The 21,371-nt window shown below is 48.9% G+C and overlaps 3 protein-coding genes across 3 annotated transcripts in view; all 3 read left to right on the top strand.

Annotated features, from left to right (window-relative positions):
* GATA5 (GATA binding protein 5) overlaps window positions 1-15,823 on the top strand; it is a 2,064,317-nt gene extending 2,048,494 nt beyond the window's left edge. The window contains exon 30 of the transcript XR_011025213.1: window positions 15,735-15,823. The gene's annotated coding sequence lies outside the window, so the exon portion shown is untranslated. The remainder of the gene's footprint in view (window positions 1-15,734) is intronic.
* The window catches only part of LOC137541564 (small ribosomal subunit protein eS21-like), a 235,382-nt gene continuing 227,961 nt past the window's right edge, over window positions 13,951-21,371 (top strand). The window contains exon 1 of the mRNA XM_068262934.1: window positions 13,951-13,961. The gene's annotated coding sequence lies outside the window, so the exon portion shown is untranslated. The remainder of the gene's footprint in view (window positions 13,962-21,371) is intronic.
* Window positions 15,772-21,371, top strand: part of RBBP8NL (RBBP8 N-terminal like) — a 105,454-nt gene continuing 99,854 nt past the window's right edge. Inside the window, exon 1 of the mRNA XM_068262890.1 lies at window positions 15,772-15,853. The gene's annotated coding sequence lies outside the window, so the exon portion shown is untranslated. The remainder of the gene's footprint in view (window positions 15,854-21,371) is intronic.

Consider the following 21,371-nt stretch of genomic DNA (forward strand, 5'->3'; position numbering starts at 1 on the left):
CACAAGCAGATCAAAGCGCCGGACCGCGCTATCATTAATGCCCCCTGCCCGCCAGCTGTAGTGTGCGCTCTCATCCTCCACCATGGAACATACTCTGCATCTGCTGTGACAGCAGACAGACCCAGTCCGCCCGCAGCTACGCTGTTTGAAGTTTGCAGATAGCCGCGGGCGAGTCTGGCATGTGAGTGACCCGATATGTGGGGGCAACTGGCGGGGGTTAAAATATCCCGGCGGGGCACAGGGGCCAGGCAGAGATCATGCCCAGAGCTTGGAGGCAGCCAGCGAGCTAACACACAGCAACAGGTCAGGCAACTTACACATGTTGCCTACTTGCCTGGCTGCAGCTCAGCTGACTGTCCTCCATAGTGTGCGCTCGCCGAATCCGATCTCCATTCCGCATCGCGGGGGTTGATGGAGGATGAGAGCAGCAGCACAGAGATATCTTGCAGGGCACGGCTCTCTGTGTTCCTCGCTGTCCCAAGCTCTGCCGCCCCGCCTCCTCTGTCTCCCGGGTGCATCTCACAAGTAAGTTTTTCTACTGCAGGAACTGCCGGGAGACATGTGTAAACTTTATTCCTTCCCTCGGATCCGACTCCTTCCACCATTTGGAGTTTTAGCACAGACATCCCAGCTGTGGTGAGTGTAAAGCAGCGTACACACGCCGGACTTTAGGCAACGACGGGTCCGTCGTTGCCTCCCGCTGGGTGGGCGTGCCAGCGACAGTCCGGCGTGTGTACGCTCTGTCGTCAGACTGATACGGCTGTTTCTGAGCGATCCGCCGGGCGGATCGCTCAGAAACAGCCGTATCAGTCTGACGACAGAGCGTACACACGCCGGACTGTCGCTGGCACGCCCACCCAGCGGGAGGCAACGACGGACCCGTCGTTGCCTAAAGTCCGGCGTGTGTACGGACCTTAATGAGGACCGAGGGACCTGGGAGGACAAACAAACAATGCCTGTCTGCACTCAGGTGCAATTTAGATAAGCTGCCTTGCTGGGGATGGGGGCTGCTGCCTGCTGAATGCTCTGTCTGTCAGCTGACAGCCCATACACATTATTTGATTTTTGGCATCAATATCCAGCCGATTCGATCATAGTGATCGAATCTGGCTGAGATTGATGCCACAGCATGGTCACTCGATTGAATGTTTCCATTGATTTCTTGCTAAAACCACCAATCCTCCAAGGTGTAAAAATGTGTGTCCACAGAGCTTGATTGGGTGCGCAGTGGTATCGTCAAAGACCAACGGACCCCCTATTATTATGATTTACTATTTATATAGCGCCAACATCTTACGCAGCGCTGTACAGAGTATATATTATCTTGTCACTTAACTGTCCCTCAGAGGAGCTCACAATCTAGTCCCCACCATAATCATATGTCTATGTATGTATTGTGTAGTGTATGTATTGTAGTCTAGGGCCAATTTTAAGGGGGAAGCCAATTAACCTATTTGTATGTTTGTGGGATGTGGGAGGAAACCGGAGTGCCCGGAGGAAACCCGCACAGACACGGGGAGAACATACAAACTCCTTGCAGATGTTGACCTGGCTAGGATTTGAACCTGGGGACCCAGCGCTGCACGGAGAGAGCGCTAACCACTACACCACCGTGCTGCCCCTAGCCAGTCTTCCCTCCAAGTGCATGTGTCCTCTGCCCCCAAGCCCGTGGTAAGTGTGTGTAAGCAGCACACCTGTCTCACCAGTGCGACTCCTCGCCTCCTCCTGTGTCCAGCATATTTCTTTATTGCTGCTGGAGCACCTGTACTACATGACACTGCCGCATGTACTAACATCACTATTCAAAAAGCTGCCAGACACAGGAGGAAGCGAGAATTCACGCCGCCCTGACATATGAGCCTGCAATGTGGCGAAATAAACGATTTTACTCTGATCAAAATCGAATCAGAGTGGAATCGATTCCTACCACACACAATACAAAGATTTTCAATATATTCCAGCAGAACATCAATTGAAAAAAGATTGAACTGCAGCATTACACTGTTCAGTGCAGTGCAAGGCTTTTGGCCGTGGATCAACTGCAACACCAGGCCAATTAATCTAAATCTTTCACCTGATTTGATCAATATTTTATTATGGATTCTAAAAGGAATCATTTTAGAAATTAATACCCTGCAGATTAGATAACTTTGTTCAAATCTCCCAGGAAAATCAATGCATATGGGCGTTGTGGCAGCAGGCATGGGAGGCAGTAGCATAATATATTGTGTGTGTGTGTGTGTGTGGGGGGGGGGGGGGGGGGGGGGCGGTTGTTAAAAGTTGGCCTAGGGCACCAAAAAGTAGAAATCCGGCCCTGCTAGGGAGCTGGGGACACGCGGTGCAGTCAAATGGAAGAAGAAGATTACCAGCGCGATCACCTTCCTTGGCTCCTCCTGGGCTGCCTGCATCCGACGTCAAGTTATCATCACATCACCACCACGTGATGACACCTGATGTCCTGTAGCGGTACTGCAGGCTGTCAGTGTGCGGCGCCCATAGAGGAGTTGGCTTTCCGGGCTCTCTTCGCTTGTGCGTTTTCCTGGTCCGTACTTCCTCCTGGATGAGCGTCTGGTTACTAGTAAGTAGGCAGATCTACTTGTGAGTGACCTGTGTCTGTGTGACTGTCCCTAAGGGTAAGTAAGGGTTCACGAGTCCACGAGGGGGAGCAGTTTTTACACCCTTACCCTGGGTGCCATTTAGCCTAGAAACTGCCCTGCAATTCATAATGCATACATATAGGTTACTAGCCTCTTTTGTAGAATCCACATGTTCACACGTCCTTAAAGGGATTCTTAAGCTTTAAAAAAAAAAATCATTTTTGCTCACCTGGGGCTTCTACCAGCCCCCTGCAGCCGTCCCGTGCCCTCACAGTCACTTTTGGATCCTGCTGTCCCCCGCCTCCAGTTACTGTCGATTTCGTCCGACAGACTCACTGCTCAGGCCTGGCCACGCGTCTCCTTCTTCGCGTTACTGTCTGCAATAGCGATATTGTGGACGGGAACGTGAAGAAGACTACGCGTCACCAGGCCTGTCGGTGAATAGAAAGTAGCTGGCAGCGGGGGAGAGGAAGATCCGAGAGTTACTGCGAGGGCACGGGACGGTTTCAGGGGACTGGTAGAAGCCCTAGGTGAGTAAAAATGATTTCTTTTTTTGAAGGCTTAAGTGTCCCTTTAACTTCCTAGATTCTATTGTGTAATAATATGGAATTATATTTCTTGTGTAATAGTAGATGTAACTATTATATTTGACCTCTGTGTAGCACTTGGCTATGAGCTTTTTACCTGTATTTCATTTTCAGACAGTGTTCACTGACCCGAGGAAGCGGGTTGATACTCATGAAAGGCGTTGGTTGGTGTGTTAATAAATTACTCTTTTTTTTTTTTACCTTAACTGCTTTCATCCCATGACATCCTGTTCCTCTTACCTTTTAAACTGCTTCCCTCCCACTCTGCATTACGACCCCCTAAGGGGGTTGCTATTAGTTCATGCCAAACCAATCAGTACATACACAGGGTGCTCGGACCCACCAATCCCAACCCTTGTTATTGTTTTCGCCGTTCTGCAACCCAGATTTGTGAGTACCATCTTTGTTTGTATTCTCCACCATTGGATTTGACATACTACACCAGGGGTCCCCAAACTTTTTCGGTCGAGGGCCGGGTCAAGATACTTCAGACCGCTGGGGGGCCGGAGTATACATAACATGTAGAAAACATTACATTGAGCCTAGGTAGTGTAAACTAACATGTGCAGCCCTTATGTCTCCCATTTAACCAAATCCGATAGAATGTCCCCCAACACAGCATGTGCAGATAGTATGGCCTGCAACACAGAGGAGAACTCCGGAGGAGAAGCAGCCATTCATGTGGCACCTGAAGAACGTCTTTGCTACAGATAGTGAAGCATACCCAGGAGACAACCTGCAGTCCACTTGGACCCATGTGGATGGGTGGTGCCAGCACTGCTATTCTATATGTGGGTCGCAGATATTTAAAGATGCAGTGGACCGCATCTATAAGTAATAGATTTTGAGAGTGGGGCGCCAGTGTAAAAGCCTTGGGGGGCCGCATTCGGTCCGCGGACCTTAGTTTTAGGACCACTGTACTACACCATAAGGGGCTCCTGGTTTCTCCTGAGTGTTTTCCCTTCTGGAAGATCTGCAGGCTCTTCAGACTCCCGCCAGCTCTCCTGCTCAGGCTGAGGCACTTGGGGAAAAGTGGTAGTAACTTTATCAGGACCAACTTATGTGGAATGGTTTTTTATTTGCTTCAAAAGTGCTAAAAACACCCCAAGATCAGCCCCATTTTTAGGGTCTGGCGGGGCGCATTCCCTACCCAGGGCACAGCAGCAGGGGGAAAGCAGTGGCAGAGGGAGCAGTAACTCACCTCTCCAAGATCCACACACTGCATATCTTCTTTCTCCTTCCGTCTTTTCCGTTGCATTGGTATCAGCGTCTCCCTTGGTGACATGCTCTGAAGTCACCACAAGGGGGCGCTGTTACCAATGCAACTGAACAGAAGGAGGAAGAAGATATTCATCGTTTGGATCTTGGAGAGGTAAGTTAGCAGAGTAGTGGAGGAGGGAAGAAGGGGACCTCTCTGGCTACCTATACTGTGGGAGGGGATAGGAGAGGTGGGGGCTCCCTGGCAATCTATATAAGGGGAGGAGGCTCACTGTCTACCTATTCTGTAGGAGGGGGCTAAATGGCAACCTATACGGTGGGAAGGGCTAAGTGGCTACTTATACTTTGGGAGGGGAAGGGATCCCTGTCTGCCTATACAGTGGGGAGTCTCACTGGCTACCTATACAGATGGAAGGGGTGCACACTGGCTACCTATAGGGAGGGGGGGCTCTGGCTACCTATACTGTGGGAGGGGGTTCTCTGGCTGCCTATACAAAGAATAGGTGGGTTCTTTGGTTGCCTACACAGAGGGAAAATGGGCACTTTTGCTACCTATGCTGGGGGTGGGGGGACATCTGCATCTGGCTACCTAATACTGGAGGCTTCTGTGTCTACCTATACTGGGGGGCTACATCTGGCTGCCACATTGCAGCAGTGTACTCGAGCCTAGGGGGGGTGCACAATTTTTACACCCTCGCCTTAAGAGCTTCATAGCCTAGAAACTGCCCTGCCCAAGGTTTATGTTATGCCAGTGGTCAGAGCCTCTGTCAGGTTTGTATCTCTTTGTCTGTATCTCTTAGCTGTTACTCTCTGTAATCCAACCATCGGCACTGAAAGTGAAGATCTTCTCAACAGGAACACAGACTGCAGTAAAAACTGCACCAAAGCCAAGTCTTGTCTGTGTCCCAATTGGAGGGAACCCCCCTTACTTCCTGTTCTCTGTGACACCAGGAAAGGAAGCATACAGAAAGCTTTGCAATCAAACCCCAGATAGTTTGAAGAAGGTTTTAGCCCCTCCCCCAGCCCATGTGAAATGAAAAGGAATAGTTTATTTTAATGCCCGCGATTAATCCATAAAACCACAAGACATTTACTTTAGCGGCTGAATGATGGAAGCGGAGTGACAGGGGTCAGGCCTAATTGAAGCGTCCCGCTGCTGAGTATACAGATCACGATTAGCTGACAATTAGACATTATATTCTGATATGGAGTAATAAGTCAGCCATTTATCTGATAGCAGAAGCCACTTGGTCAGGACTTTGGGGGAGCACAATGCGCTTGCACAATGCCTCCGGCCCTTATCTGCAAATCGCATAACAAACATTTATGAAACAACATTTTTTGAGGCTTTTAAGAAGTGTATTTAGGCTGTGTCGCTTTTGAAGTCTTATCTCGGGGAGTGTTTCTGGCCTGATAAAGGCCTCATTTAGGTGGCTTGGAAAAGACAGCAAGAAAACAGCCTTAATGCCGTAGATTGCAACTGCACAGCTTTTCCCAGCTGCTGCCCACACAGACGCTCGTAAACGGGAATTGTTTCCCACACCTGTCCGACCGCAGACACCTGACTCGTATCCTGCTTACAGAAGCCGGGCCACCTCTGTGTGACATCACATGTGGCTGCAAATAGCTCGAAGGAACACTAGGCATATAAATGGATAACAAAGCCAATAGTGGTCCGCGGGGCCCCATACTCACTACAAAGGGCACTCACCTGTCCGACCGCAGACACCTGACCCGTATCCTGCTTATAGAAGCCGGGCCACCTCTGTGTGACATCACATGTGGCTGCAAATAGCTGGAAGGAACACTAGGCATTTAAATGGATAACAAAGCCAATAGTGGTCCGCGGGGCCCCATACTCACTACAAAGGGCACTCACCTGTCCGACCGCAGACACCTGACCCGTATCCTGCTTATAGAAGCCGGGCCACCTCTGTGTGACATCACATGTGGCTGCAAATAGCTGGAAGGAACACTAGGCATATAAATGGATAACAAAGCCAATAGTGGTCCGCGGGGCCCCATACTCACTACAAAGGGCACTCACCTGTCCGACCGCATACACCTGACTCGTATCCTGCTTATAGAACCCGGGCCACCTCTGTGTGACATCACATGTGGCTGCAAATAGCTGGAAGGAACACTAGGCATATAAATGGATAACAAAGCCAATAGTGGTCCGCGGGGCCCCATACTAACTACAAAGGGCACTCACCTGTCCGACCGCATACACCTGACCCGTATCCTGCTTATAGAAGCCGGGCCACCTCTGTGTGACATCACATGTGGCTGCAAATAGCTGGAAGGAACACTAGGCATATAAATGGATAACAAAGCCAATAGTGGTCCGCGGGGCCCCATACTAACTACAAAGGGCACTCACCTGTCCGACCGCAGACACCTGACCCGTATCCTGCTTATAGAAGCCGGACCACCTCTGTGTGACATCACATGTGGCTGCAAATAGCTCGAAGGAACACTAGGCATATAAATGGATAAAGCCAATAGTGGTCCGCGGGGCCACATACTCACTACAAAGGGCACTCACCTGTCCGAACGCATACACCTGACCCGTATCCTGCTCATAGAAACCAGGCATGTGACATCATATGTGGCTCCAAATAGCTGGAAAGAACTCAACATTTAACTGGATAGCCTATTTATTGTCCAGCGCTGTGTAATATGTTGGCGCTTTATAAATACCATAAATAAATAAATAGCAAACAGCAAGGTGCATAATCATGGGGAGCATGTGATGGGTCTGCCAGGTCTCCCCCCAAGCTCATAGTGATCCCCAGTGCCCCATTTTGCTGCAGAGTACTCGCAACAAAGTGCGCTCACCTGTCCGGCTGGTGTGCTCCCTTCTTTGTCTTGGGGGCCTGTCGGCTGGCTTAGGGGACGTGGGGGGGGGGGGGGGGGGGGAGGGGAAATCAAGGGCATAACTACAGGGAAGCAACAAGGGAATAACAGCTGCAAGTTAACTTGGGTAAGTCTCTATGATATGCACATGTTGTCACTGGGATTGTTGTACATTCCTCAAGGCAAAATGGCTCCAGCTCCTTCTTGTAATGGCTAGCGCACACCAAAAATTACTCTTGCAACCGCAAAAGCTTAGCTTTTTTTAAGCGATTTTTAAAAGTGATTCCAGGCATGTGTCTAGCGATTTTCTATTTATGCCTAGTGATTTTTGGAGCATTTTGTGTAGTGATTTTTTTTCCTTCTTTTACACTTTGACCTGGAAGAGATCAGCTTTTGTATAAAAAAAAAATCAATAAAAAAACGCTAGAAAAATTTGCTCTGTTCTAGCGTTTTTTCGAGCTATTTCCCTCATTTCCTATACTTTACATTGAGGCGTAATTGCCTCAAATATGCTGCAGGACTGCGTTTGCGTTTGTGAAAAAAATCACATCACTCTGATGTAGTTCATCCCATACAAATACATTAGCCAAGCACTTTTTTAAAGCGCTAGCATTTTTAAAAAATCTCAGAAGCGCTCTTGGTGTGCACCAGCCCTTAGATGATTTTAACTTGTGAACAGCAGTCTTCAAGTCTGACCACAGATTCTCTATTGAGTTGAGGTCTGGACTTTCACTAGGCCATTACAGCATACCGTATATACTCGCATATAAGCCGACCCCCCAACTTTTACATCAGAAATCAGGAAGAAGTGATTGACTCGCAAATAAGCCGAGGGTAGGAAATGCGTTGGCTCCTGAGTTATATATAATGCATCAAACACCCCTAAGTAAAATGTAACAATCACCCCTGTATGGAACAGTATGCAGGTGCCAGCACCATAACTCCACTATTCACCTATTCACACTTATTAGCCAATTACCTTAAAGCGGACTTGAACTCAAAAAACGTCCTCTCTGTTCTAAAAGATACGTAACAGCATAATAACATTTGTTACAGCTGATACAAATCCTGCAATAAATCTGCTGTGTTTCAACTTCCTGCTTTAAGTAACTTTTCCTGCTGGAAGCAGACATCTTGTTAACATCATGGGCCTGATTCACAAAGCGGTGCTAACAGTTAGCACGCTGGTGAAAAGCCCTTTATCATGCCTAAACTCAGTTTAGGCATGATAAGTTTAGGTATGATAAGTTTAGGTGTGATAAGTTTAGGCATGATAAGTTTAGGTGTGATAAGTTTAGGCATGATAAGTTTAAGCGCCAACTGCGTTAGCACCGCAGTGCACAGCTGATCAAAAGTTTTACGCTAGCAAAGACTGGTGCACTTTGTATAAAGTTTAATGGCGCTGCTTTGCGTGCGGGACTTTGCAAGCGATCTAAACTTATCTAAACTTAGCATGCCTAAACTTATCACACCTAAACTTATCACGCCTAAACTTATCACGCCTAAACTGGCTTTTCACCAGCATGGTGCAATGGTTATCATGCCTAAAGTCTTTTAGGCGTGCTAACTGGGTTAGCACCGCTTTGTGAATCGAGCCCCATGTGCTTTCAAATTAGCTTATCTGCCATGGCAGTCAGCTGGCACAGGGGAGATCAAATTACAACTTGTGACACAGTTGAGGGGGGAATTAGACAGACTAAACTCTAAATACATACTGTAAAGGGTGCATTTTTCTATGTTTTCTTTCTGTCCTGTGGAAGACTTGAGGTCCACTTTAACTGTAGCAACACACTCAGCAGAGTCACGCTGATAATGTGCTGACAAGCTGCTGCGGACAACACAGATACACACAGGACAGCCTCACAGCACTCACATAGCTGTGCTGTCTACTTGCACTGCCCAGCCAATGGGCATTCACTGCTGCTATTATGCGGCGATTAGGAAGCCGCTGTGACTTCATTGGAGGACCGCTCCTTCAGCTCTGTCTCATGCATCTTGATTGGAGGAGCGCTCCTCCTCCGGCATGAAATAAATTTGAACTGATGCTCTCCCGCGCTGCCCAATACACAATTGGTTCCTCCGTGCAACACCAGACCCTCCGCGGCAGCCCGATCATATACAGGGTGGACAGGCTGCAATGCCCCATCACTGCACCAGACGCGGAGGAGCTCCTGGCACTCAATCTCGTGGCGGAAATCGGATTCGGGAGGGAAGGCTGTAGGATGTAATGCCCCATCACCACACCAGACATACCAGACACGTAGGAACTCCCGACACTCTCTCCCGCGGCAGACATCCGATCAGGGCGGACAGGCTGCAATGCCCCATCACTGCTCCACTCCTCTGATGTCTGGTCACTCAGGGGCACCGAATCAGGTGAGACCAGACACAGACATGGCAGGTTTCAGTAAGTGACTCGCATATAAGCCGAGGGGGGACTTTTGAGCACATTTTTTATGCTCAAAAATTCGGCTTATATGCGAGTATATACGGTATTTACAGTAAATCCCCTTAAACCACTCAAGTGTTGATCTAGCAGTATGCCTTGGGTCATTGTCCTGCTGGAAGGTGAACCTCCATCCCAGTCTCAAGTCACTGGCAGACTGACACAGGTTTTGATCAAGAATATTTCTGTATTTATTATTATTTATTATCATCTGTGTCCCAGTCCATGCTGCTGAATAACATCTCCGCAGCATGATGCTGCCAACACCATGCTTCACTGCTGTGAAGGTGTTCTTGGGGTGATGGGATGTGTTGGGCTTGCACCAGACATAGCATTTTCCTTGATGGCCAAAAGGTTCAATTGTAGTCTCACCTGACCAGAGCCCTTTCCTCCATACATTTAGGGTGTCACCCACATGCCTTTTAGCAAACTCAAAATGTGCCTTCTAATTTATGGATTGTATGACTTATTGTGGTCATATGGACACATACTCTAGTATCTGGTTTGGAGCTCTGCAACTCCTGCAGGTAGGGCCTGGCCGAGGCAGAGGTGAGAGAGGCTTCAGCCTAAGGGCACAGTGTAGGAGGGGGCGCACAACCCACTGGGCTTTCATTGTGTTTGAAAAGAAAAATAAGAAAAGGGGTTACATGTCAGTGACTGCAAGCCATAAAACTAGAGATTAAGGTGTGTGTGTGTGTGAGGGGGGGGGGGGGGGGGGGGGCCTCTTAGTCTAACAGCAATCAGTGCGTGATGGCTGGGGTGGGAGGGATGGAGGGGCACACTTTGGTGTCTCAGCCTTGGGTGCTGGAGGACCTTGTCCCGGCTCTGCCTGCAGGGTTACTTTTGGTATCTATGCTGACTGTCTGATTGACACCTCCTTCCCAGTCTTTGAGTTTTGGTGGGCGGCCCTCTCTTGGCAGGATTGTTGTGGTACCATGTTTTTTTTCCCATTTGAACATGATGGTTTTTATGGTGCTCATATGGTTAGTCAAAGTTTTGAATATATATATATATATATTTTTTTTTTTTTATAACCCAACCCTGACTTGTACTTTTCTATAACTTTGTACCTGACATGTTTGGAGAGCTCCTTGGTCTTCATGGTGTGATGCCTCTGGCTTATTGGCATTTGGAGAGTTCATTGGTCTTCATGGTGTGATGCCTCTGGCTTAGTGGTGTCTGGAGATCTCCTTGGTCTTCATGGTGTGATGCCTCTTGCTTAGTGGTGTTTGGAGAGCTCCTTGGTCTTCATGGTGTGATGCCTCTTGGTTAACCACTTCCCGACCGCCGTATATACAATTGGCGGCCGGGAAGTGGACCCCGCAAGGACCACCGTATTGACAAATGGCGGCGGTCCTTTTACGGGCATGTGCGGCGCGATCGCATCATTCGTGACACGATCGGCCGCCGGGGACTGGCTCCGCCCACCTCGCGCTGTAACCCGCCGGCCGTTTGGAAACGCCGGCGGGTTACTAGCACCCGGATCTCCTTGGTCACAAAGTGTATTATACAGGCTGCCTCCTGCCCTGGTGGTCCCAGTGTCCGAGGGACCACTAGGGCAGGCTGCAGCCACCCTATGTCGCACCCAAGCACACTGTTTCCCCCCCCCCCTGCCCGCCCACAGCACCCCTCAGACCCCCTCCTGCCCTCCCCCCAGACCCCTGTTTGCACCCAATCACCCCCCCTAATCACCCATCAATCACTCCCTGTCACTATCTGTCAATGCTATTTTTTATGCCCTAAACTGCCCTCTGCTCCCTCCTGATCACCCCCCACACCTCAGATTCTCCCCAGACCCCACCCCAGACCCCCCCCCCCCCCTGTGTACTGTATGCATCTATCCCCCTGATCACCTGTCAATTACCTGTCAATCACCTGTCAATCACCCGTCATTCACCCATCAATCACCCCCTGTCACTGCCACCCATCAATCAGCCCCTAACCTGCCCCTTGCGGGCAATCTGATCACCCACCCACACCAATAGATCGCCCGCAGATCCGACGTCAGATCACCTCCCAAGTGCAGTGTTTACATCTGTTCTCTACCCTAAACACCCACTAATTACCCATCAATCACCCATCAATCACCCCCTATCACCACCTGTAACTGTTACCCATCAGATCAGACCCTAATCTGCCCCTTGCGGGCACCCAATCACCCGCCTACACGCTCAGATTGCCCTCAGACCCCCCCCCCTTATCAATTCGCCAGCGCAATATTTACATCTGTTCTTCCCTGTAATAACCCACTGATCACCTGTCAATCACCCATCAATCACCCCCTGTCACTGCCACCCATCAATCACCCCCTGTCGCTGCCACCCATCAATCAGCCCCTAAACTGCTCCTTGCGGGCAATCTGATCACCCACCCAGGGGCGTAACTAGAAATCACTGGGCCCCCCTGCGAATATTTGGATGGGCCCTCCCCATAGGTGCCAAATAATCATAATGGGGCAGCGTTTCACTGTAAATTAATTGTAAAGTGGGCAGCATTTTACCAGACAATCGTAATGTGGGCCAGAAAATCGTAATGTGGGCAGAGTTCACCAGAAAATCGTAATGTGGGCCTTTAGAAAATCATAATGTGGGCAGAGTTCACCAGAAAATCGTAATGTGGGCACCAGTCACCAGAAAATCGTAACGTGAGCAGCAGTCACCAGAAAATTGTAACGTGGACAGCATTCACCAGACAATCGTAATGTGGGCAGCGCTCACCAGAATATCGTAATGTGGGACAGAAAATCGTAATGTGGGCAGAGTTCACCAGAAAATCGTAATGTGGGCAGCGTTCACCAGAAAATTGTAACATGGACAGCATTCACCAGACAATCGTAACGTGGGCAGTGTTCAACAGAAAATCGTAATGTGGGCCAGAAAATCGTAATGTGGGCAGCAGTCAGTCACCAGAATATCGTAATGTGGGCAGCAGTCAGTCACCAGAATATCATAATGTGGGCAGCACACACCAGAAAATCCTAATGTGGGCAGCAGTCACCAGAAAATCGCAATGTGGGCAGCAGTCACCAGAAAATCGCAATGTGGGCAGCAGTCACCAGAAAATCGCAATGTGGGCAGCAGTGACAAGAAAATCCTAATGTGGGCAGCATACACCAGAAAATCGCAATGTGGGCAGCAGTGACCAGAAAATCGCAATGAGGGCAGCAGTGACCAGAAAATCGTAATGTGGGCAGCAGACACCTGAAAATCGTAATGTGGGCAGCAGACACCAGAAAATCGTAATGTGGGCAGCAGACACCAGAAAATCGCAATGTGGGCAGCAGACACCAGAAAATCATAATGTGGGCAGCAGACACCAGAAAATCATAATGTGGGCAGCAGGCACCTGAAAATCGTAATGTGGGCAGCAGACACCAGAAAATCGTAATGTGGGCAGCAGACACCTGAAAATCGCAATGTAGGCAGCAGACACCAGAAAATCGCAATGTGGGCAGCAGTGACCAGAAAATCGCAATGAGGGCAGCAGTGACCAGAAAATCGTAATGTGGGCAGCAGACACCTGAAAATCGTAATGTAGGCAGCAGACACCAGAAAATCGCAATGTGGGCAGCAGACACCAGAAAATCGCAATGTGGGCAGCAGTGACCAGAAAATCGCAATGAGGGCAGCAGTGACCAGAAAATCGTAATGTGGGCAGCAGACACCTGAAAATCGTAATGTGGGCAGCAGACACCAGAAAATCGCAATGTGGGCAGCAGACACCAGAAAATCGCAATGTGGGCAGCAGTGACCAGAAAATCGCAATGTGGGCAGCAGACACCAGAAAATCGTAATGTGGGCAGCAGACACCTGAAAATCGTAATGTGGGCAGCAGACACCAGAAAATCGTAATGTGTGCAGCAGACACCTGAAAATCACAATGTAGGCAGCAGACACTAGAAAAAAAAATGCACCTGTTAAAAAAAAAAACAATTCACTTACCTGACAGAAGTCTTCTCCTCTCCCGGCATCTGGCTCGCAGCTCCCCGAGTCCTCCTGCAGCACATCTCCCGCGCTGACAGGCAGAGTGCAGGGCTACGGCAAGATGGCTGCCGAAGCCCTGTACTAGAGACACAAATAGTCTCCAGTGTAGGGCTTCTTCGGCGGCCATCTTGCCGTAGCCCTGCTCTGCCTGCCGGAGACTATGCAGGCTGCTGAAGCGGGGCTGCAGGGAATGAACTGGCGCACGCTGCGGCCAGTTGAGCACCTTGCTGGGGGGGTCCAGAGCAACGCTCCCCCCACGCACAGTGAGCGGGCCCCAGAGCAGCCCCGGGCCCCTTTGCGGCTGAGGGGGTCGCATCCCCGGTAGGTACGCCGGTGCACCCACCCACACCAATAGATCGCCCGCAGATCCGACTTCAGATCACCTCCCAAGTGCATTGTTTACATCTGTTCTCTACTCTAAACACCCACTAATTACCCATCGATCACCCCCTGTCACTGCTACCTATCAGATTAGACCCCTATCTGCCCCTAGGGCACTCAATCACCTGCCCACACCTTCAGAACGCCCTCAGACCCCAGCCCTGATCACCTCGCCAGTGCATTGCTTGCATCTATTCCCCCCTCTAATCACACCTTGAGACACCCATCAATCACCTCCTGTCACCCCCTAGCACACCTACCCATCAGATCAGGCCCTAATTTGCCCCGTGTGGGCTCCTGATCACTCGGCCAAACCCTCAGATCCCCCTCAGACCCCCTTCCGATCACCTCCCCAGTGCATTGATTGCATCTATTTTCCCCTCTAACCACCCCCTAAGACACCCATCAATCACCTCCTGTCACCCCCCCTAGCACTCCTATCCATCAGATCAGGCCCAATACAACCTGTCATCTAAAAGGCCACCCTGATTATGACCGGTTCCACAAAATTTGCCCCCTCATAGACCACCTGTCATCAAAATTTGCAGATGCATTTTGAGACATTTGGTTTCCAGACTACTCACGGTTTTGGGCCCGTAAAATGCCAGAGAGGTATAGGAACCCCCCACAAGTGATCCCATTTTAGAAAAAAGACACCCCAAGGTATTCTGTTAGGTGTATGACGAGTGCATAGAAGATTTTATTTTTTGTCAAAAGTTAGCGGAAATTGATTTTTATGTTTTTTTTTCACAAAGTGTCATTTTTCACTAACTTGTGACAAAAAATAAAATCTTCTATGAACTCGCGATACACCTAACGGAATACCTTGGGGTGTCTTCTTTCTAAAATGGGGTCACTTGTGGGGTTCCTATACTGCCCTGGCATTTTAGGGGCCCTAAACCATGAGGAGTAGTCTAGAAAACAAATGCCTCAAAATGACCTGTGAATAGGACGTTGGGCCCCTTAGCGCACCTAGGCTGCAAAAAAGTGTCACACATGTGGTACCCCCGTACTCAGGAAAAGTAGTATAATGTGTTTTGGGGTGTATTTTTACACATACCCATGCTGGGTGGGAGAAATCTCTCTGTAAATGGACAATTGTGTGTAAAAAAAATCAAACAATTGTCATTTACAGAGATATTTCTCCCACCCAGCAAGGGTATGTGTAAAAATACACCCCAAAACACATTATACTACTTCTCCTGAGTACGGCGGTACCACATGTGTGGCACTTTTTTACACCCTAAGTGCACTAAGGGGGCCAAAGTCCAATGAGTACCTTTAGGATTTCACAGGTCATTTTGCGACATTTGGTTTCAAGACTACTCCTCACGGTTTAGGGCCCCTAAAATGCCAGGGCAGTATAGGAACCCCACAAATGACCCCATTATAGAAAGAAGACACCCAAAGGTATTCCGTTAGGAGTATGGTGAGTCCCCGGCGATGACGTCAGAGCGACCTGGAGGTCGCTCTCTACTGCGCCTGCGTGAGCGGCGCTGTCAATCACCGCCACGTGGGCCGGAGCGGACTGTCAGAATGTAAATCGGGGAGAGAAAAGATTTTACAATGGGCAAACACTGACTAAATCATTTATAAATGAATATTGTAAAAAAAAAAAAAAAAGTATTTATTTTGTTAATTTGATGAACTATTCCTCTTTAAGTGTACACACGTGACCATCGTAAGGAGACAAATGATCCCAGACAACAATGTGACAAATGATGACAACATGGCAAGTTTGAAATCAACAGCAGTCTAACGATGGGATCTAAAGATCCAGAGGTATGTCGCCAGCCAAGCATGAAGGTTTTTCTATGGAGCAATCGATCATCAACGCCCGCATACCTTTTTCCTTAAACAACTAACGTTAATTGACTTCCAAAAGTGTCCGAAAAGTTGGAATGGTCAGGCGTGACTGAGAATCATCCATTGTCTTTTGTGGTCGTCCAGTGCAAATTTCATAATGATATTTCAACAATGTATCATTCATCAGTTGTTTATTGTTCGTTTCAAACCATTTAATAATGTGTGCCCATAGCTTTACACAAGACAACGATTTTTAGGCACACACATTACAATCTCCGTTCATGTGTACTGCGAGAGTCAGCTGGCAGAGTATAATTTAGTACTTGATATAGATAGTTCTTAATATGAAAGGAATGGTTGGGAATATAGGAGGAAAGCACAGCACCCAGAGGAAACCTAAGCAGACATATGTACCACATATACGGGTGTATTCACAAAACATAGGGATTATCTTTCCTTACCTATTGTTTTGCCTTGTCTTTCAACACTTTTCAAGCAAACCATTTGACCTAATACATATGTGTAACAACCGCTGCGGAGGTCCATCTCTAAGTGCCTCATGCTACTTCCTGTTTAACCAGGAAGTAGCGTCAGACACTTAGAGACCGGGACATCTGGCGCGTGGATGGAGGTATTTGTTCCTGCCCGCCCTCTGCTGCCACTGATTGATGCAGGAGGGGAGCGCGGTGAGGGGAGAGCCCGAGGTGAGGGGGGGGGGGGCTTTCCCTCCTCCCTGCTGATGTATGGCCATGCTTTCCCCTCATGCTGCAACTCCCCCTGCCCCCACAAAAACGGCCCTAAGCGGGCCCCAGAGGCACCTCCACATCTATCCCCCCCCCCCCCCTCACCGTGGTGCAGGGGCTGCATCCCCTATTGTTACGCCAGTGTAGTGTTTTCTTTACTGCATAGATTTAAAACTCCAGTCCTGGAGGGCCATATCCATGCCAGTGTTTATCTGCATCTACTCAGAATTACAGTATTTGCGTCTCATTGACCTTCTCTAGTCTCTACTGCTGAATGCTACTGCGGAAGTCCTGAAGACTGGGAGTAATTCAAGTAGCTTCCACTAGATGGCAGTAAGACACTGAATTACAATATACTGTACATTCTAGAATATTTTGAAGTGTACCTGAGCCCAAGCTCTGGTTCAAAAAGAGATACTAAGAGAGGGGAGCCTCAGGAGCATAGATAATAGAAGCGTGCCTGGAAACTTGGGCACCCAGGAAAGTAGAATATCAGACAATTTTCCAATATTCTACTATTATAGTGTAGAGAAGGAGCATAAAATATCGGTATTAACCACTTCACCTCCAAGGGTTTTTCCCCTTAAAGGGAACCTAAACTGAGAAGGATATGGATTTTTCCTCAACAGGCATGCAGAGCAGGTTCTCTGACTGAAGTCAGACTGGATTAGCTGCATGCTTGTTTCAGGTCTGTGATTCAGCCACTGCTACAACCAAAGAGATCAAAAGGAAGCCAGGCAACTGGTATTGTTTAAAAGGAAACATCCATATTCCTCTCAGTTTAGGTTCCCTTTAAACACCAGAGCAATAGCTCTCCTTCCATTCACTCACCTATAACTTTATTACTACTTACCACAACGAAACAATCTATATCTTGTTTTTTTCACCACCAATAAGGCTTTTTTGGGGGGTACTTTTTGCTAAGAATTATTTTATTCCAACTGGGTTTTAACAGGAAACAAAAGGGAAAAAAATAATTATTTCTCGGTTATCAGCCATTATAGTTTTAAAATAATACATGCTACCGTAAATTAAACCCACACATTTTATTTCCCCATTTGTCCCGGTTATTGCAACTTTTAAAATGTTTCCCTAGTACAATGTATGGCACCAATATTTTATATGGAAATAAATGTGCATTCTTTCAGTTTTGCGTCCATTACTAATTACAAGCTCATCATTTATAAAGTAACAGTAATATACCCTCTTGACATACATATTAAAAAAGTTCAGTCCCTAAGGTAACTATTTATGTATTTGTTGGTATGTTATTAGTATTGTTTTTATTTTACAAAAAAGGGGGGGGAGGTGAGCGGGAGGTGCGCAGCAGCAATGGAGGAGTTTCTACGTCCCTGCAAGGTAAAGCAGGGACGTAGATATTCATCCCGGGGGAGGGGAAGAGGTTAAATACCAATCCACAGCATCCTCCCCTGACACCTAATTATCTGCCCTGCACATAACACCCTACCTGGCGCCTAACCCTCCCCTCCACACAAACACCCTTCCTGACACCTAACCCCCCCCCCCATACACAGACACTCTACCAGATGCCTAACCACCCCACCACACCCAAACACCCTACCTGACCCCTTACACTCCCCCCAACACCCTACATCCACACGGACACCCTAGCTGACTCCTGACCCGCCCCACACACACACACAAATACCTTATCCGTCCCCTAACACCCCCACACTGACACACACACAGCCTACCTGACACCTAGCACCCCCCCCCCCCCCGCATAGACGCCGTACCTGACGCCTAACCACCCTCCCCCACACAAACATCCTACCTGACCCCACACACACCCTACCTCACACCTAAACCTCCCCCACACACAGACACCCTACCTCTGCACGGACGCCCTAGCTGAAACCTAAACACCCCCCGCACAGACACTCTGCCTAACCCTATCCACATTCCCCCCTCCGCACAGACACCCTACCTGAAGCCTAACCCTAGCCACCACCCTACCTGACACCTAACCAAACCCTCCTCCCACACACACACACACAGAGATACCCTACCTGACGCCTAACCCTAACCACCCCCACGCACAGATACCCTACCTGATGCCTCACCCTAACTAAACACACCCCTTGCACACCTTAATCTTAACCTGCCTGGCGTTCTATTAAGATCGCCAGGCTGGCGACCGGACGTGTTTTTTTTTTTTAATTAAAAAAAAACTATTTCATGCAGCCAACTGAAAGTTGGCTGCATAAAAGCCCACTAGAGGGCGCTCCTAATCCGCACTTCTGATCGCCTCCGGCGATCAGAAGTAACAAGAAGGGCCGCGATGAGCCCATGGCGACGAGCGGAGTGACGTCATGGACGTCAGCCGATGTCCTGACGTCAGCCGCCTCCGGTCCAGCCCTTAGCGCTTGCCGGAACTGTTTGGTCCGGCTGTGCTGGGCTCGGGCGGCTGGGGGGACCCTCTTTCGCCGCTGCACGGCGGCGATCAGGTAGCACACGCGGCTGGCAAAGTGCCGGCTGCGTGTGCTCCTTTTTATTTCGTTTAAATCGGCCCAGCAGGGCCTGAGCGGCACCCTCCGGCATCTCTGGACGAGCTCAGCTCGTCCAGAACGCTCAGCAGGTTAACCTAAAAAACAAAAATGTAATTTTACTGGCACCGCCATAAGAGCCCATTGAAATCACAGTATTGAGCAATAATTTGGGTGCCTGCAGCGCCGATAAACATTTTTGCATTTCTTGCTTCTGCCTCAGGATCCTATTGCGACTTCCCTCGCCGTTCTGTGTCCCCCTCACTGAGCGTTGCTCATCACAGAAGAAGAGCGTGGCCCCGATGTGCAGGGGGGCTGCACTCAGAAAGGGAGGGCTGCAGAAAGCCGAGTGAACCCTCAATAGCATCCTGAGGCTTCCCACTCTTTAGCTAGGTATCTCTTTTTGCACCCAAGTGTAGGTTTACAGAAGGTTCTGAAATCACTCCAGGGAGTATGTGGGGGTAGGTGGTACAAGAACCTGTTAAAGTGTTGAAAATTAAAAAAAAATGATAATCATAAACAAACTTGAATAAATGTCTGTTTAGTTCATTAGTGGAATATGATCGATGGCCACTGTACACACATTACGACCGTCATCTGAAACGGTAATTATTGGCCGTTTCAATAGCACCCCCCGCCGTGCCAATAGAGATCTGAGTATGTGTGTGATTAATGGTTGTGTTGGTATGAATAGCTAAATTTGTTATTCTTGATTAAGTATATCAAGCACAAGTACCATCAGAAATACCCCCTGGGGTACGCGTACCACAGGTGGTAGGGGATTCCAAAGGGTAGAAGCAGCATGTCAGAAAGCTCTGGCTCCAGGTTTTGAGGTGCACTCTGGGAGTGATCAGGTTTATGGATCCTGCTGATCTGAGGTTGTGAGAGGTGTGGTGCCGTTTCAGCAAGTCCTTCATGTATCCAGAGCTCAAACTGTGTAGGGATTTGAATGTTAACAGTCGAATCTTGAAGAGTATTCTCCAATTTACAGGTAGCCAGTGCAGTGAACGAAGTATCAGTGTAATATGACAGTGGCGAGGTTGTTTTGTTAGAAATCTGGCAGCAGCATTCTGTACTAGCTGCAGGCGGTGTAGGTCTTTATTTGGAAGGCCTGCATAGAGGGCATTGTAGTAGTCTAGCCATGATGGGATGAAGGCGTGAACTAGGGTTGGAAGATCCCCTGGAGGATGAGATTTTAGTTTTTGCAATGTTAGTACCGTATATTCCGGCGTATAAGACGACTTTTTGAACCCTGAAAATCTTCTGCAAAGTGGGGGGTCGTCTTATACGCCGGGTGTCAGGTGCGGGGTGTTAGTATTGTGGCAGGCAGAGCTTAAAGGGTGCAGCAGCCTTGGCAGAAAGGTCCGCTCGTGTCCTCGGTCCTTCTATGTCCTCCACTGTCCCCCGCATCATTTATGTCCACGTCCCCTGTGTTTGAAAATTCAAAGCTGCAATATAATAGCATCTTGCGAGCAGCTGCTCGCATGGATAATACGGCAGCTTCCCGATTCCGGGTCACCTGACTGGTGACGTGCGCTCCACAATTCAGTGTCTTCCTCTTCCTATGCACGTCACCAGTCAGGTGACCAGGAATCAGGAAGCTGCCGTATTATCCATGCGAGCAGCTGCTCGCAAGATGCTATTATATTGCAGCTTTGAATTTTCAAACACAGGGGACGTGGACATAAATGATGCGGGGGACAGTGGAGGACATAGAAGGACCGAGGACACGAGCGGACCTTTCAAGGCTGCTGCACCCGGTAAGCTCTGCTCTGCCTGCCACAATACTGACACCCCGCTCTTAAAAAAAAAATCACACCCTGATCTCTTTTCCCTCCCCTGGATGACTGCGGCACGCAGTAATATCCAAAGGTGTATACAGGGGTGGGCCAGGAGGATGGAGGAGGCATGTTGTGAAAAGGGGTAGTCTTATACGGCGAGCATATGCCAAATTCTTTATTTTAACAGGAAAAGTTGGGGGGTCGTCTTATACGCCGGGTCGCCTTATACGCCGGAATATACGGTAGTTGTGCCAACCCTTCTAGAGTGTCTCCCTGCGCATGCACGCTAGTACCATCCAGGTCGTCTTTCTTTCGACAATAGCCAGGCAGTATCAGGTCTATGCTACTGTGCAGGAGGTGCCGATGTGCATCGACAAGTGAACTTTTGGGGGCCCTACCTCTGGAACAAGACTGGAGAAGGAGGGGGAAGTCTCTTTAGGATCCAGGGGCTTCCCCCTCCCGA

This window comes from Hyperolius riggenbachi, chromosome 12 (assembly GCF_040937935.1).
Source record: "Hyperolius riggenbachi isolate aHypRig1 chromosome 12, aHypRig1.pri, whole genome shotgun sequence".
Taxonomy (NCBI): Eukaryota; Metazoa; Chordata; class Amphibia; order Anura; family Hyperoliidae; genus Hyperolius; species Hyperolius riggenbachi.